This window comes from Cebus imitator, unplaced genomic scaffold (assembly GCF_001604975.1).
Source record: "Cebus imitator isolate Cc_AM_T3 unplaced genomic scaffold, Cebus_imitator-1.0 Scaffold25, whole genome shotgun sequence".
In the NCBI taxonomy this organism is placed as follows: Eukaryota; Metazoa; Chordata; class Mammalia; order Primates; family Cebidae; genus Cebus; species Cebus imitator.
In genome coordinates, this window is record NW_016107340.1 from 67,073 (window position 1) to 85,696 (window position 18,624).

General features: G+C 36.2%; 1 protein-coding gene across 3 annotated transcripts in view; it reads left to right on the top strand.

Moving 5' to 3' along the window:
- The window catches only part of RNF13 (ring finger protein 13), a 148,817-nt gene that overhangs the window by 43,800 nt on the left and 86,393 nt on the right, over window positions 1–18,624 (top strand). The window lies entirely within an intron of this gene.

Here is an 18,624-nt window from a genome sequence, read left to right on the forward strand (position 1 = left end):
TTTTTTTGAGGTAGGGTTTCACTCTGTTGCCCAGGCTGGAGTGCAGTGGTGCAATCTCAGCTCACTGCAACCTCCACCTTCTGGGCTCAAGTGATCCTCTCACCTCAGCTTCCTGAGTAGCTGAGACTAAGCATGCACCACCATGCTCGGCTAGTTTTTGTATTTTTTGTAGAGATGGGGTTTTGCCATGTTGCCCAGGCTGGTCTTGAACTCCTGAGCTCAAGTGATCTGCCCACCTCAGCCTCCCAAAGTACTGGGATTTCAGGCATGAGCCACTGTGCCTGACCAGAATTTCTTAGTAAGATACCAAAAACCCGTTAGTCTTAATTAGGATGGCAGACACCTCTGGGAGGGGCATTCAGCTTTCAAGTTATTTTTAAATAATTCACAGCATTGTATGACTATTTCTTGTAAAAATATTTCAATCAAAAAGAAACATACATGAGAAAAAAGCACCTTCTTTTATTCTTTCCTTATCTATATAAGGAAATATAGATTTCCTTATGTAGTAGATGTTTCCTTTATATAGATAAGGAAATCTATATTTCTTTATATAGGTAAGGAAAGAATAAAAGCCAGTCACACTTCCCTCTTCAGAGTTAAGTATTAGCAGTGATTTTACAGGCCTTCAGAGCCTTTTCTGAACATGGAATGTTTTTCCGTTCTTTTTCGTTCATAAATTTATGAATGTGTATATTCGTAAATGGTTATCATTTGTATATATGAAACATTTTTTAATTCTTATAATGGAATTCACTGTAGCTAGTTTTACCCAGAAAGGGATTTTTAAAGGGATAAAGATGTTCACAGTATCACAGTCTGGACAGGCAGTTTCTAAACTGTTTCAGGAATAAAATCCAGAACCCCCTTGCAAGACTGGTTTTATAGATGAGTGCTGCAGCCAATGGACCCTCAAACCACATTATTTTTTCTCTCATCAGGAAGCCTTTGTGACTTTACCTCACAACATTTCTGTCTCTTCTGCCACCCAAGTCAATCAAAGAGATACCCTTTTTGAGACTGTTTTTTTTTTACATGTCTGCTTCCAAATTGAACACTTGAATTTTCCTGATTGACAGACTCTTGGCCATATAGTTACTGGCTACATATTTTGGTGAAATACTTAGGTATGAGGAAGGCTGGGAAATACAGTATAGGTTTGTTGTTGTTCGTTGTTTTAACCTACTTTGAAAAGGTGGAATTCATACTGGGTTCAGAAAATTTGGAGCACCGTGAGTGCAATGATTACTCTGCAAGGCTGGGCTGGGTGTGGTGGCTCATGCCTGCAGTCCCAGCACTTTGGGAGGCCAAGATAGGTAGATCACTTGAGGTCAAGAAACCAGCTTGAGCAACATGGTAAAACCGTGTCTCTACCAAAAAATACAAAAATTAGCCAGGCATGGTGGTGCAAGCCTATGGTTCCAGCTACTTGGGAGGCTGAGGTGGGAAAATCGCTTGAACCCAGGAAGGTGAGGTTGTAGTGAGCTGAGATCATGCCCTTGCACTCTAGCCTGGGTGACAGTGTGAGACCCTGTCTCAAAAATAAAAATAAATAAATAATTACTCTGTACTTTGATTCCCGTTTCTTCTGTTTTAGACCTCTTTCCACAGGGGCATCTATAAATCTAGCATATTGCTATTAAGCACTACATGGTATTCTGTAATATGAATGATTGTAGTTTTTAGTCATTTCCTCTTAACAAATATTTTGTTTAGTTTTTTTCCACAGTTGTTATTTCTCTAGGATAGAGGTTTGGAAGTAGAATCGATGAAATCAATCGGTATATACATCTAAAAGTTTCATAGATACTGCCAGATTACCTTTGCAAAGGCTGTGCAAATTTATTTGCATTAACACTATAGGAGAATACGTATCTCGATATACCCTTGCCAACACTGGATATTATCAGTCTTTTAAACTCTTGCCAATCTGATGGGCAAAAATGTTATCTTGTTTTAATTTGCATTTCTCTGATTACTAATGATGAGCTGGCAGCCTTTCTTTCATTCTACCATAAGGAGTCAGACTCTTCTTTCTCACTGAAGAGCCTTTCTGCTGAATAAGCTTATTTTAAAGAGCTCCATTATTTTATTGTATAATGTAAATTATGACTCTATTTTTACTTTTTTCAGATGGGTAACCAAGTATTAAAGAATCAATATTGAGTAGTTGCTTTGGTTTGGATATGGTTTTTTTGTCCTCACCAAATTGCTTGTTGAAATTTGATCCCCACTATGGGGGTGTTGGGAGGTGGGGCCTAGTGGTCATAGGGGCAGATCCCTCCTGAATGGCTTGATAATTCTATCTCTGGCAAGATGGAAATAGTTCTAATGGAATGGATTAGTTCCCTCAAGAATGGGTTGTTATAAAGCTAGGACACCCCTTAGGTTTGGTCCCTCTTCACATATGCCCACTTCTCCTTTGGCCTTCTCCATCTCGTTTTGATTTAGCCCTCACCAGAAGCTGAGCAGGTGCCAGTGCCATGCTTCTTAAATAGCCTGAAGAACCATGAGCTAAATAAACCTCCTTCCTTTATAAATAACCTGCCTTAGCCAAGTGTGGTGGCTCATGCATATAATCCCAGCACTTTGGGAGGCTGAGGGGGGCAGATCATGAGGTCAGGAGTTCAAGACCAGCCTGGGCAACATGGTGAAACCCTGTCTTCACAAAAAATACAAACATTAGTGGGACATGGTGTTGGATGCCTGTAATCCCAGCTACTTGGGAAGCTGGGGCAGGAGAATTGCTTGAAACTGAAAGGTGGAAGTTGCAGTGAGCTGAGATCATGCCACTGCTCTCCAGCCTGGGCAACAAGAGTAAAACTCTGTCTCAATCAATCAATCAATCAACAAACAAGTAAATAAATAACCAACCTTCCTCAGGTGTCCTGTTACAGAAACACAAAATAGACCAAGGCAGTAGTCAAGACTTTACATGTAGATTTGTAGTGCTAGCAAGGTCTCTTGATATGCTTTTTATTATCAGTATAATTGGAATAATTTGGTTACACATTGAGGGCCAGTCTCAAGAGAATCAAGCTTTTCCCGATTTCTTGTTTCTGTATTTTTAGCAAGTACCTTGTTAGGTGGAGGAGATAATAATTGTTTAAAAATTGAAAACAAGATTTATTGCTGATAAGGAAGCTTTGTCAAGTAAGCCAAGTGTCAGATTACCTGTTATAATTATCAATGGCAAATCTGATTTTCAGCACCACACCGTTTGGACTAGATTTACCATGTTCCACTGATAAGTCTGACTGACAGACTCTGTCTGAGCAACACATGACAGGAGTTCACAGACACAGATATTTTGCCTGCGTGAGTGAGGCGAGGGGACCCCACAGCTCATAGATCCCAAAGAGGGAGTCTGGCTGTGAAGCCTCCGTAAGCTGGAGACAACTCCACATTTATGTTGAACAGATTTAATGACAAAGGTCTCCAGTAAACACCATTATTGGGTAATTAACATTGCAGCCCCCAACACCCACCTTCCCCCCCCCCCCCCCCCCCCCCCCCCCCCCCCCCCCCCCCCCCCGCCAGTAGAGAGTAGTTCTAGACACAGAAAATCCAAGGTCAGTCTTAGGACAACATGAGTAAACAAGCTATTTAGATAAACTCCCTTACATTCCATTGTACCTACTCCTTGCCTAATTTCCTCTGTATAAGGACAGCACCTTTGGCTCATTCCTTCCTGAAGCTTTGCAGAAACTATCAGCCTTCCAAGAGATTTGCATCTTTCTTATAATTTTTCCTACCACCCTGATTGATCTCCTACAATCCACGTACACTGTGTTTTTGTAATCAGGTAGTTATGTTGAAGAGGAAGAAAATAGAGGAGATGAAGATCACAGGATGCAGATTTGTCCTACCATCTAGAACAAAGTTGCAAATAAGAGGTTTTTCTTAATATAATGTATAATTTATTTCTTCTCATCATTATTCATTAAATTAGTGCCCTGTATCATCACCAGTTAATTTTCCACAAACTAGGCTTGTTCTTTGAAAGTTATTTTACCAGTTAATTTTAAGACTTTTTTTTTTTTTTTGAGGTGGAGTCTTTCTCTGTCACCCAGGCTGGAGTGCAATGGTGTGATCTCTGCTTACCACACCCTCTGCCTCCTGGATTCAAGCAATTCTCCTGCCTCAGCCTCCAGAGTAGCTGGGATTGCAGGTGCATGCCACCATACCTGGTTAATTTTTTGTGTTTTTAGTAGAGACAGGGTTTCACCATGTTGGCCAGGCTGGTCTCGAACTCCTGACGTTGTGATCTGCCTGCCTCAGCCTCCCAAAGTGCTGGAATTACAGTAGTGAGCCACCATGCCCAGCCTATTTCAAGATTCTTATTACAGGAAATGATATTGTTTAATATAAAGTCTTGAGATTAGAAGAGGGTTTTTTTCCCTAGTGAAGGAAAATGGAAATACTGCAAGGAAATGTGGTTGTTTGGATGTCTTATTTGTGGTACTTCCTTTGCCTGCTTTCCTTGCAGGAAAGAAGCTCAGTGCTGCTTAGTATATTATTCCTTGCAGAACACTTACACAGTTTTGTGATGTGAAGAAGCCTTGGTGAAGGCACAATGTGCTGGACTTCCTCACTCTTAGAACTGTTACAGTATCACCCTCAGTCTGTAGACTTAAATAAAGGTCAGAGTTCCTTTTTCAAAGGATAAATAATGAAATAGCATTGTCAAAATAAAGAGTAAAACCATCTGGCTATGTATGAAATAGGAATTCTGAGATCTAAGGACGTTTTCAAATGCACATAGTTAGATGGTATAAAAAGAATACTTTTGTAGTGAATTTTGAGCTTAGTTAGATGGTATAAAAGGAATACTTTTGTAGTGAATTTCGAGCTTCTAAAATAAACCCTTTCCTCTTAATTTCAAAAAGTAATTGTGGCTTGTTCATTTATTAAATGAAGCAGGGAATATAGCATTCATGTGATGTAGAAAATAATAAATTATTTCCTCATGGCAAATAATCACTTAGAGAAGAGGGGAGGTAAAGACACACACAGACACACAGACACACACAGACACACACACACACGAAGTCAAAGGAGGCTCAGGTTTTTTATTTCATAAATCAACACACTCCATTTTCTCATTACATTACTGGGCATCTTTGTTGTTGACTTAGTAGTTTTTCTTACTGGCTTTCTCAGTTCAATATGGCAAAAGACTAATTTTTTATTGTGCTCACGAAAAACCATTTTTCTCATTAGAAGAGTGTTATATGGTCACCATTAAAATTAAGATGATATATAGATATGAAAAATAATATGGCTCTTGGAGTAGGAGAATTGTTATGATTCAAATGACCATACTGCCCAAAGCAGTCTACAGATTCAATACAATTTCTATCAAAATATCAATGTCATTTTTCATAGAAATAGAAAAAAATGGTCCTAAAATTTATATGGATCCAGAAAAGACCACGAATAGCCAAAGAAATCCTGAACAAAAAGAAAAAGCTGGAGATATCAAACTACCTGACATCAAAATATATTACAAGGCGGCCAGGTGTGGTGGCTCACACTTGTAATCTCAGCACTTTTGGATCCTGACAGTGGGTGGATCATTTGGGGTCAGGAGTTTGAGATCAGCCTGGCCAACATGGTGAAAACCCATCTGTACTAAAAATACAAAAATTAGCTGGGCGTGGTGGTGGGCACCTGTAGTCTCAGCTACTCAGGAGGCTGAAGCAGCAGAATCGCGTGGACTTGGGAGGCGCAGGTTGCAGTGAGCCGAGATAGTGCCACTGCACCCAGCCTGGGCAACAGAGAGAGACTCCATCTAAAAGAATATATATATATATTTATACATATATACACATATAACATGTATGTTTATACGTATCTACACACAGATATACATATTACACACACGTATATATAAAACAAGGCTACAAGAACTAAAACAGTATGGTATTGATATAAAAACAGACACACAGACCAATGCTACAGAGTAGAGGATCCAGAAATAAATTCACATATTTATAGACAAATGATTTTTGACAAGGGTACCATGAACATACATTGGGGAAAGGACAGTCTCTTCAATAAAGGATGCTGGGAAAATTGGATATCCACATGCAGAAGAATGAAACTGAACCGCCATCTCTTACCATATACAGAAATCAATTCAAGATGGATTAAATAATTAAATGTAAGCCCCCAAACTGTCAAACTACTGGAAGAAAACATAGGGAAAACACTTCAAGGCATTGATCTAGGCAAAGATTTTATGGCTAAGACCTTAAAAGTACAGACAACAACAACAAAAATAGACAAATGAGACTATATTGAACTAAAAATCTTTTGCACAGCAAAGGAATCAACAGAGGGAAGAGACAACCTGTTGAATGGGAGAAGATATTTGCAAACTGTCCATCTGACAAGTGACTAATACCTAGAGTATGTAAGGAATTTGAACATCTCAACAGCAAAAAACCAATCTGTTTTAAAAAAGGGCAAATGATGTAAACAAATATTTCTCAAGACATACAAATGGTCAGTGGGCATATGAAAAAAATGTTCAACATTACTAATTGTCAGGGAAATGTAAATCAAAACCACAGTGAGATAGCATCTTAATCCAATTAGGATGGCTGTTATTAAAAGGACAAAACATTACAGATGTTGGCAGGGATTCAAAGAAAAGGAAACTCCTACACTGTTAGTGGGAATGTAAATTAGCACAACTACTATGGAAAATAATATGGAGATTTCCAAAATAAACTAAAAATGGCAGGGGTCGGGAAACTAAAAATAGCACTACCATAAGATCCAGCAGTCCCACTACTGGGCATTTATCCAAAGGATCAGAAATGTATCAAAGAAATACCTGCACTTGCACATTTATTACATCACTTCACAATAGCCAAGATGTGGAAACTGTTCATCAATAGATGAATGGATTTAAAAAATGTATATATATGAAATGTAGTACTATTTGGCTATATAAAGAATGAAATCATGTCTTCTGTCACAACATGAATGGAACTAGAGATTATTATGCTAAGTGGTATTATACAGCCAGAGAAAGAACAAGTATCCAGTCTTCTCACTCATTTGTGGAAGCTAAAAAAGTTGATCTTATAGAGGTTGAGAGTAGAATGATAGATACCAGAGGATGGGAAAAGGGTGTGGTTGAGAGGGGGAGATGAAGAGAGATTGGAAGAGGGTACAAACATACAGTTAGATAGAAGGTTCTAATGTTTGATAACAGAATAGAGTGACTATAGTTAGCAGTGACGTACTAAGTATATTTTAAAGTAGCTAGAAGAGAGAACTTGAAATGTTCTTAACAGACAGAAATGATAAATACTCAAGGTGATAGATTGGTGAAGTATCCTGACTTGATCATTACATGTTTTATGCATGAAACAAATTATCACATGTATCCCATAAATATGTAAAATATTAAATATCAATAAAGTTAAAAAAGTATGAAAATCATACATAATTCTACAGCTAAAGATTATAGTGGTAGACATTTGGGTACAACTATGTGAGCTTGTGTAGACAGACTCATGCCTTCATTTTATGCACTTATATTTGCTATTTTGCAACTTTAAAAAATTGGCAATATGTGGGATGGGGTATCCAATATTATAGATATCTTTCCAAATAAAAATCTATACATTCATATCATCATTCCAAATTATACAATTTATAATACAGGATCATTGTCCTGAAACTTATGTATATCTTTCCCATTTATGTTATAAAACATATATATATATATATATATATATTCTGCCATATATACATCTATAGACGTTGTGCTTCCATTTAAATATTTTTGCTAAAAAGCAAATTTTTAAAAAGCAAGTTTTTAAAACTTGCGTTTTTCATCTAACACTATATTTGAAATTTTTGTTATTACATATTTCTAATTCATTTTAACTGTTGCATACTACATCTTAGGAATATGCCACAATTTATTTTTTTGTTCTTTTGCTGGTAGATGCCAATTTTTTTACTTTCTTTTTTAGTGAACATCTTTTAAATATGTCTTCTTGTATGCACACTCATCAAATTCGTAAAAATATGAGTCTAACAATATCCACAACTGGCAGAGATATGAAACCAGGTATTTTTATATATTGCTGGTATAGAAGAATGGCCACTTTGGTGAGTTTAGTAATATCCCCCTTCTTCTGTAAGTGATAAGTAATAAAATAATTCTTTACATTTGATATATCCGCTGTTTCATGAAATAAATGAATGAGTAATCATCACCTTTGAAATTAGCAGAATAACTAATGGCAATGACAGTACTCTTATTAAGGTATTGTAATTGTTCTCCCCACTTTAGTTTGCCTGCGCTATCCGTTCTTGCCAGTTGTCATTGTCTTTGAATTCTGAATACTGAAATTATTCCTCTAGTTAGGATCTTACCATTTCCATTATTATGATCCTTTAATCAGATTGATAACCAAATTGTATCACCTTTAGTTAACCAGGTTGTAGTCAACCATAAACTGAGTTATAATGACAAATTGCAAATGGCAAGTGCTGTGGTAAGTAATGAATGAATGAGGTTCTTTTTCTGTTGTGGTTGTGTTTGTTATGTTTTAGAAAACAGTATGGCTTTTGTTTCATTACCAAAGAATTCCTCTTAGTCTTGATACTTTTTTTTTTTTTTTTTTTTTTTTTTTTTTTTTTTTTTTTTTTTTTTTTTTTTTTTAAGACGGAACCTTGCTCTGTCACCCAGGCTGGAGTGCAGTGGTGCAATCTCAGCTCACTGCAACCTGTGCCTCCTGGGTTCAAACAATTGTTGTGCCTCAGCTTCCTGGGTAGTTGGGATTATAGTCATGTGCCACCATGTCTGGCAATTTTTGTATTTTTAGTAGATATGGGGTTTCGTCATGTTGGCTAGGCTGGTCTTGAACTCCTGACCTCAGTTGATCTGCCTGCCTAGGTCTCCCAAAGTACTGGGATTACAGGCATGAGCCACTGCACCTGGCCTACTTTGTTTGAAATACTGAAGGAGGATTTCTCTGATGCCTGTTAAGTTTTCATGGATTTACTTTTTGTGTTTGTTTCTAAACCCTTGCTATCAAAGATTTTGTTAAGAATTCTGTAGTTATTATATTTAGCCTCTTTATATTTTAACAGGATTTGTCAAATTTTATAGAATATGAATTATGCATAAATATTCCTTACTGGGTTGTACTGATTATGTGGCAATTGTAGAGGACATGCGTTATCACTGTAAGCACAATCCACTTAGAACTCTTATTTTTAGAGAAATGATTTTGTTGCATGTAGCTGAAATGGCAGTGTTTCATTGGATATATATATATTTTAGAAAGATAATGAGGTGGTAGTATTAGTGTGAATGTAATTACTGTAGTTTGGATATTTGATCCTTATGTTGAAATTTGATCCCTAGTGTTGGAGGTAAGGTCCAATGGGAGGATGTTTGGGTCGTGGAAGTGGATCCCTCATGAATGGCTTGGTGACCTCTGCCATAATGAATGAATTCTCACTCAGTTCTTGTGAGAGCTGGTTGTTCAAGAATCTGGCAACTCTCTTCTCTCTCATCATGTGATCTCTTCTCACGCGGGCTCCCCTTCACCTTCCACTGTGCATGAGTGGAAGCAGGACATCAGAAACAGATGCTGGTGCCATGAATTTTTTGTTTGTTTGCTTTCTTCTATGGCTTGCAGAACTACGAACCAAATAAACCTCTTTACAAATTACCCAGCCTCAGGTATTCATTTATAGCAATACAAACACACTAAGACAGTAACATATCAATTAAAAGGCATTGACTCCAGAGCGCACATTTCATTTTGTTTTCTAAAGTGTCAAGGTATCATATCCATCGAGTGAACAAATGTTATCTGTATGTACCAAATGAGAGGCACAACCAGATGACCTTTTCTTCAGAGAGCTGGAGTATCATAAAATTAAAATCCTGGCAAATCACTACTGTTAAGTAAAAGAAAACTGAAGGTTACAATCATTAGATGTTTACCAATTACGCTATTGTTAAGAACTAAATTTAAAAAGAATGTCAATTGCATCTTTTATGATTTCCCTTAGTTTATATCTCTCCATATCAATCCAAATAAAAAAGAATTTATTCATCTTATTTCCTAGCTTTATTCTGGATACTGCGATTTGTTGCCACCCTTCCCTCCTTTTTTCTTTTAATGGCAAGATCACTAGCAAACTATTTGTGTCTGCAAATTAATTTGAAGTAGTAAACTTTGAGAGAAGATATTTATTTATATGTAAATGAAATTTTATTTGGAATCATGTTAATCTTATTCTGATGATATAAAGAAAGGTATAGTGCATGTTTAATAAGATATATTGTATTTAGATAGGACAACCAAAATTCCAAAACCAAGAGAAGAAAAATTAGGCATTTGGAATGTATTTCTCCTTAACCAGTGTGATCTAAGAAATAAAAATAAATAAATAAAAACAAGCATCTCCATAAGATAAAAATGTCTTTTCTGGCTGTCTGCAGAAGTAGCACTTATCACTGGTTACAGTAGACTGGAGCCCGTGCAAAGGGGCTAATCCTTTCAACACATTCATGAAACTTCTTTCTAGATATTTTGGTGATGTGTATATTAAACAGATGTTATGTTTGTTATAATAACCATCAATATTAATAGTAAAAACAGGAGTATTTAAGATATAACCTCAAAAGCTGTCTTGTTAATTGACCAGCCCTATACCCTCCTGTTTTGTTTTGTTTTTGAGAGGGAGGGTCTCACTCTGTCTGCCAAGCTTAAGTACAGCGTGCGCTCTTGGCTAACTGCAGCCTCCCAATCCTGGGCTCAATCAATCCTCCCACCTTAGCCTCAAGAGTAGCTGGGACTATAGGCGTGCACCACCACAGCCAGCTAATTTTTGTATTTTTTGTAGAGATGGGGTTTTGCCATGTTGCCCAGGTGTTCTCATACTAATGAACTCAAGCAATCTGCCCACCTTGGCCTCCCAAAGTGCTGGGATTACAGGTGTGAGCCACTATGGCTGCCATTCTCTTGTTTTTGAACAACAGCTTTATGAAGATATAATTCATATGCAATTCACTGATTTCAGTGTACATATCATCTGCTCTTAGTATTTTCACAGTTATGCAACTGTTACCACAGTTTTAGGATATCTTCATCACCCGCAAGAGAAACTCCCCATACTTATTAGTAGTGTGATTCCTCATTTTTCCTAACCCCTCCCCACCCAGTCCTAGGCAGTCATTAATTTACTACCTGTTTCTAGATTTGCCTATTTTGACATTTCATATAAATAAAATCATATAATATGTGGACTTTGGTTTCCAGCTTTTTTCACATGGCCAGCCATCAAGGTTCATTCAGTACTTTGTTTCTTTTGATGGCTGAATAATATTTCATTGTGTGGATATATCCCATTTTGTTTATATTTTCATCAGTTGATGGACATTTGGGTTGTTTCTACTTTTGGCTATTATGGATAATGCTGCTGTAAACGTACATGTGTTATGTGTGGACATATGTTTTCATTTTTCTTGAGTGTATACTTAAGAGTGCAATTGCTGGGTCATATGGTAACTTATATTTAACCTTTTAAGGAACTAACTGCCAGATTCATTTTCAAAGTGGCTGCACCATTTAAGTTCCAACCAGCAGTGTTTGAGGGTTACAGTTTCTCCATGTGTTTGTCAGCACTTGTTTTTATCTGTCTTTTTTGATGACATCCTGGAGGTTGTGAAGTGGTATCTCATTGTGGTTTTGATTTGCATTTTCCTAAGATTAGTGATACTGAACATCTTTACATGTGCTTATTAGCCATTTGTATATCTTCTTTGAAGAAATGTCTATTTAGTTCCTTTGCTTATTTTTAAATTGGTTTATATGAGTTTTTATTATGTATTTGTAAGTTTCTTCATATATTCTAGGTACAAGTCCCCCATCAGATATATGATTTACAGGTACATTTTCCTATTCTCTGGGTTGTCTTTTCATTCTTTGATATTTTTTGTTCTTTGAAGAACAAAAGTTTTTGATTAAGTCCAATTTATTATTTCTCGTTATGTTTTTTATGTTATATTTAAGAAACAAGTGCTTAATCCAAATCCTTGAAAATCTATGCTTTTTTCTCCAAGATTTTATCATCTTAGTTCTTAGATTTAGATCTTTAATTTATTTTGAGTTAAATTTTGTATATGGTGTAAGGTGAGGTCCAACTTAATTCTTTTGCATGTGAACATCCAGTTGTCCTAGCACCACTGGTTGAAAAAACTATTCTTTTCTCATTGAGTTGTCATGATACCCTTATAAAAAAGTTAATTGACCATAAATATGAAGGTTTATTTCTGGAATCTGTATTCTACTTCATTATCTATATGTCTGCCTATATGCCAGTACCATACTGTCTTGATTACTATAGGTATGTAGTGATTTTTGAAATTTGAAATGTGAGTCTTCCAACTTCTTCATCTTTTTTCAGACTATTTAGGCTATGTTTTAGACCCTTTGAATTTTCAGTTGAGTTCTAAGATCACATTGTCAGTTTCTGCAAAAATAAAAATCCAGCTGGATTTTCATATAGACTGTATCAAAATTAATTTAGGGAGCATGGCTATCTTAACAATATTAAATCTTCTGACCTATGAAAATAGCTTTCTATTTATTTAGGTCTTTAATTTTTTTTTGTCTTTTTAAACAAAGTCTTGTAACTTGTAGTGGGCAGGCCTTGTACTTCTTTTGTTAAATTTATTCCTAGGTATTTTATCCTCTTTATACTATTGTAAATGGTATTGCTTTCCTAATTTCATTTTTGGATTTCTTATTGTAAATATTTAGAGATTCAGTTATTTTTAATATGATCTTTAATCCTGCAACCTTGCTGAATTTGTTGATTACTTATAGTTGTTTTTTAGTGAATTCTTTAGGATTTCTTTAAGTGAGATCATGTTGTTTGCAAATAGCTAGGTTTAGTCCTTCTTTTCTCATCTGGATGGCTTTTATTTTATTTATTTTTCTCCCAAATGCTCTGGTGAAGCTACCAGTACAGTTTTGAAAGAAGTATGGAGCAGACATCCTTGCCTTGCCCTTGATATGAAGGGGAAAGCATCCAGTCTTTCATCATTATAGTGTTAGCTATGGGTTTTTTGTAAATCTCCTTTATTAGGCTGAAAAAATTCCCTTCTATTATTATTGAATTTTTTTTTATCATGAAGGGATGTTGAATTTTCCAAATGGTTTTTTTCTTGTCTATTAAGATGATCTTGTAATTTCGCCCCATTATTCTGTTGATAAAGCATATCACATTAATTAATTTTTGTTGACATACCAACATTGCATTCCTGGAATAAATCCAACATGGTAATGATGTATAATTTAAAAAATATATTTGGTTGAGTTCAATTTTCCAAAATTTTTTTAAGGATTTTAATTTCTATATTCACAAAGAATATGCGTCTGTAGTTTTCTTTTCCTTTGATGTTTTTACTTAGTTTGGTATCATTGTAATACTGGCCTCATAGAATGAGTTTGGAAGGGTTCCCCTTTTACTTTTTTTGATAAGGTTTTGTGGAAGATTTGTGCTAATTCTTCTTTAAACATTCAGTAAAATGCAACCAGTTAGGCCTTCTTGGCCTGGGCTTTTCATTTTTGTGGGGTTGCTAACAGTGTCCCATCCCCTCTTCAGTTCTTGCTATTATTAATTTGAGTCTTCTCTTTCATTTGGTCTGACCAGATAAATATTTGTTAATTTTGATATTTTACAAGGAGCCAACTTTTGGTTTTGCTGATTTTCTTTACTTTTTATTCTCTGTTTTATCAATTTCTACTCTAATTTTTATTTCCTTTTTTCTGTTTGCTATAGATTTAGTTCTCTTATTTTTTCAAGTATTTTAAGGTGGAAGATTAAATTTTTGACTTGAGATTGTTGTTCATTTGCAGTTATCAGTTTCTAAGAATTGTTTTAGCAACACCCCATTTGTTTTGATATGTTGTGTGTTTATTATTGAAGTAAAATGTACATATATAATTTATTATTTTTAAGTAAGTATATATATTTATATATATTTTTCCTATTTCTTTTTTACTCCCCTTCCCCTTCCTGGGGAAGTGAAAAATACATATATAATTTATTATAAAATACATAAGTAAAATATACATATATAATTTATTATTTTTAAGTAAGTTTATATATATTTATATATATTTTTCCTATTTCTTTTTTACTCCCCTTCCCCTTCCTAGCCTCTGGCAACCACATCTACTATGTCTTCATGAAATGAAAATTTTTTAGCCCCACATATGAGTGAGAACATGTGATATTTTTCTTTCTATACTTGGCTTATTTCATGTAACATACTGGACTCCAGTTCGGTCTAGGTTGCTGTAAATGATAGGATTTCATTCTTTTTGGCGGCTGAATAATACTGTAGTGTGTCTGTGTGTGTGTGTGTGTGTGTGTGTGTGAGAGAGAGAGAGAGAGAGAGAGAGAGAGATCACATTTTCTTTATCCATTTACCTGTTGATGGGCACTTAGGTTGATTCCATCTTTTGGCTATTGTGAATAGTGCTGCAATAAACATATGAGTATAGATATCTCTTTAATATATTGGTTTCCTTTATTTTGGGTATGTACCCAGTAGTGGAGTTGTTGGATCAAATGGTAGTTCCATGTTCAGTTTTTTAAAGGCTCTCCACAATGTTCTCCATAGTGTCTGTACTAACTATTTTCCCACCGACAGTGTACAAGCATTCCACTTTCTCCACATTCTCATCAGTATGTGTTATTAACTGTCTTTTTGATAGTAGCCATTTTAACTGGAATGGGATGATATCTCATTTAAAATGGTTTTTATTTGCATTTCCTTAATGATTAGTTGTTGAACATTTTTGCATATACCTATAGGTTATTTGTTTGTCATCTTCTGAGAAAGGTTTGTTTGTCATGTTTTGATAAATGTTTGTTGAGATCTTTTGACAAAAAACCAGATTATTTGTTTTTTGTAATTGTATTGTTTGCACTCTCTATACTATATATCCTTTTTATTAATCCTTTGTAAAATGGGTAGTTTCCAAATGTTTTCTTCAGTTCTGTGGTTTGTCTCTTCACTTTGTTATTTCCTTTGCCATGCAGAGGCTTTTTCTCGGATTAATCCCAGTTGTCTGTTTTTGCTTTTGTTATCTGTGCTTTTGGGATCTTAATCTGAAAACCTTTGTCCAGAACAATGTCCTAGATTGCATCCCCAATGTTTTCTTCTAGTAGTTTCAGTTTCATGTCTCAGATTTAATTCTTTAATACATTTTGGTTTTTGTGTATGATGAGGGATAGGGATCTAGTTTCATTCTTTTAAGTATAGTTATCTAGCTGTCCCCGCACTATTATTGAAGAAACTGTGCTTTCCGGATTGTATGTTCTTAATGCCTTTGTTGAAGATGAGTTGTCTGGAAATGCGTGCATTTATATCTGGGTTCTTTATTCTGGTCATTGGTCTGTGTGTTTGTTTTTATACCAATATCATGCTGTTTTGGTTACTATAGCTTCATAATACATTTTGAAGTCAGGTAGTGTTAGGTCCCCATATTTGTTCTTTTTGCTCATGATTTATTTGGCTCAGGGTCTTTTGTGGTTCCATATAAATTTTAGAATTTATTTTTCTATTTCTGTGAAGAATGTCATTGGTATTTTTATAGGGATTGCAGAATCTGTTAATTGCTTTGGATAGTATAGTACAGTCATTTTAACAATATTAATTATTTCAGTCTGTGAGCATGGAATATCTTTTCATTTTTTTGTGTCCTCTTAATTTTTTTCACCAGTGTTTTATAGTCTTCCTTGTTTAGATCTTTCACCTCTTTAGTGAAAGAGGCTTATCTGTTGTTCCTTGTGTAAAAATAGGGTAAATTCTGCCCTTAGGTCAAACACCCTTGTTATCATTCTTTCTTTTTTTTTAAATTGAACTTTAGGTTCTGGGGTACATGTGCAGATCATGCAGGATTGTTGCATAGGTACACACATGGCAATGTGGTTTACTGCCTCCATCCCCCCATCACCTACATCTGGCATTTCTCCCCATGTTATCCCTCCCTGACCTCCCCCCACCCCAACCCGCTGTCCCCCCCTTGGCCCCCCCACAACAGACCCCAGTGTGTGATGCTCCCCTCCATGTGTCTGTGTGTTCTCATTGTTCAAAACCCCCCTATGAGTGAGAACATTCGGTGTTTGATTTTCTGTTCTTGTGTCAGTTTGCTGAGAATGATGGTTTCCAGATTCATCCATGTCCCTACAAAAGACACAAACTCATCGTTTTTTATGGCTGCATAGTATTCCATGTTGTATACATGCCACATTTTCCTTGTCCATCCTTTAATTGTTCTACAAATCCTTTCTGAATCATTCCTTTCCCTATGTTTATAAGCCTCAGGTCTCTGAGGTAATGGCACTGGGATCAGCCATTTCGCTAACGCCAGAGACACAGATATGGCTTCTGTTCATAAGTCCCTATTAAATTTTTCCTTCTAAGAAACTGAATTTGTCAGCTTCTTCCTTTGGCCTGTTATGTATCCTTTTTTTTTTTTCTGATTTTTTTTACTTGGGTGTTCTCTCTTTTTTTCTTAGTCCAGAAAAAAGGTTTTCAGTGTTTGTCTTTTCACAAAAACAACGTTTTGGTTTGTTGATCTTCTGTGTTGTTTTTACATATCAATTTATATCCCCTCCCCTCCCCTCCCCTCCCCCCCCCCCCCCCCCTCTCCCTCCCTCCCTCCCTCCCTCCCTCTCTCCCTCCCTTCATGCTTTCCTTCGTTCTTTTCTCCTTCTTCCTTTCTTCTGTGTACAGAAAAACTGGAATAAATGATCTTTCTTTCTGTCTACTAATTTTGGGTTTCATTTAGTGTTGCTTTTCTAGCTCCTTGTGGTTCATTGTTAGGTTGTTTATTTGAAATCTTTATGCTTTTCTGATATAAGCATTTGTTACAGGAAAGGGATCCTGATCCAGACCCCAAGAGAGGGTTCTTGGATCTCATGCAAGAAAGAATTCAGGGTGAGTCACAGAGTAAAGTGAAAGCAAGTTTATTAGAAAAGTAAAGGAATAAAATAATGGCTACTCCATAGACAGAGCAGCCCAGAGGACTGTTGGTTGCTTTTATTTCTTGTTGATATGCTAAACCAGGGGTAGGATTATTTCTGCCTTTGCTTTTAGACCATATAGGGTAATTTCCTGATGTTGTAATGACATCTGTAAACTATCGTGGCGCTGGTGGTGTTACAGGAAAGGGCTCCCAAGCCAGACCCCAAGAGAAGGCCCTTGGATCTTGCATAAGAAAGAAGTCAGGACGAGTCCACAGTGCAAAGTGAAAGCAAATATATTAAGAAACAAGGGGTGGATTATTATTATTATTTTTTTTTAGAGAGAGATGGGGTTTCTCCATGTTGGTCAGGATAATCTTGAACTCCTGACCTCAGGTGATCCGTCCACCTCTGCCTCCTAAAGTGCTGGGATTACAGGTGTGAGCCACTGTGCCCGGCCTGGGATGGATTATTTATGCCTCCCCTTTTTAGACCATATAGGGCCAAACCTATTGTGTGGTGCTGCAGAATTGCTACTGTGATTTGACATCTCCTTTGGTAGAGTTAGAAAGGAGGACTCTCCTTTCCAGGACTATAATTCCAGCTGGGGATTATAGTCCTGCTTCCCCTCTTAGTCTCTATCTACCTCATGGATATTTCTCCCTTCAGGCACTTGTGATGCTTTCTGTGGGTTAAGGAGGAGACACAGGGAATGCAAGATAGTGGGCAATCTGGTTCCACCTTGGTCTTATTTTTTCCAGTGTAGAAACAGTGAGTTGGGGGGAAATTTTTCTTGCACTTGGTGCCGGGCAAAATGGTGGGCAGAGCATTGTGGATGTGGAAGTCTGATTCTCCATTTGCTGGGAGTTTTTTTTAACTTCTTTGTGACCCTGGAAATGATGCCTCCTTATATTTGAGTTCTGGCTTATTTCTGGCCATAATCTCGTTGCTGTGTATGTGTTTTTATTTTTCTTTGGGAGGAGTCAAGCCAGCTTGATTCTATACCACCATTTTGGAACTGGAAGTCAACCTATATGGCTTGAGTTTAGTTGCTATAATAACCGCGTTGAAAGATTTCCTACACTAGTGATTTGGCATTAAAGCGTAAAGTTAGTGTTTGCAGAAAGGCACTTAGAGCAGGGTGCAAATTTAACAAGAGTAAAGCAAATATTCATCATTGGAAGGATGACCGTAGTTTTGTTTCCTTAACAAAACAAAAGGAAGCGCTTATGGGATTAAGAAGAGGAGCTATTATATGAGCAAATGAAAGAGTGATACATTTTATACCCAAAATATGATACATTTTATACCCAAAACAAACACTTTTCTTATCACAAGCCAAGCAATGTAATTTCAGGGGGGAGAAACTGCCAAATCCTGTGGAATAGATGATTGGTGTGACCAGTTCAAAGACCATACAGAACTGTTGTTAAGACGTTGTCTCATAGCTTTTATTGCCTCCTTCTTCCTTTATAAATGAGTTCAGTCAATTTGATCATCTTTATGTGTTTGTTTACTTTTTACATCTGTTAAGATAGTCATTTGATTTTTCTGTTTTAATCTGTTATCACTTTTTTTTTTTTTTTTTTT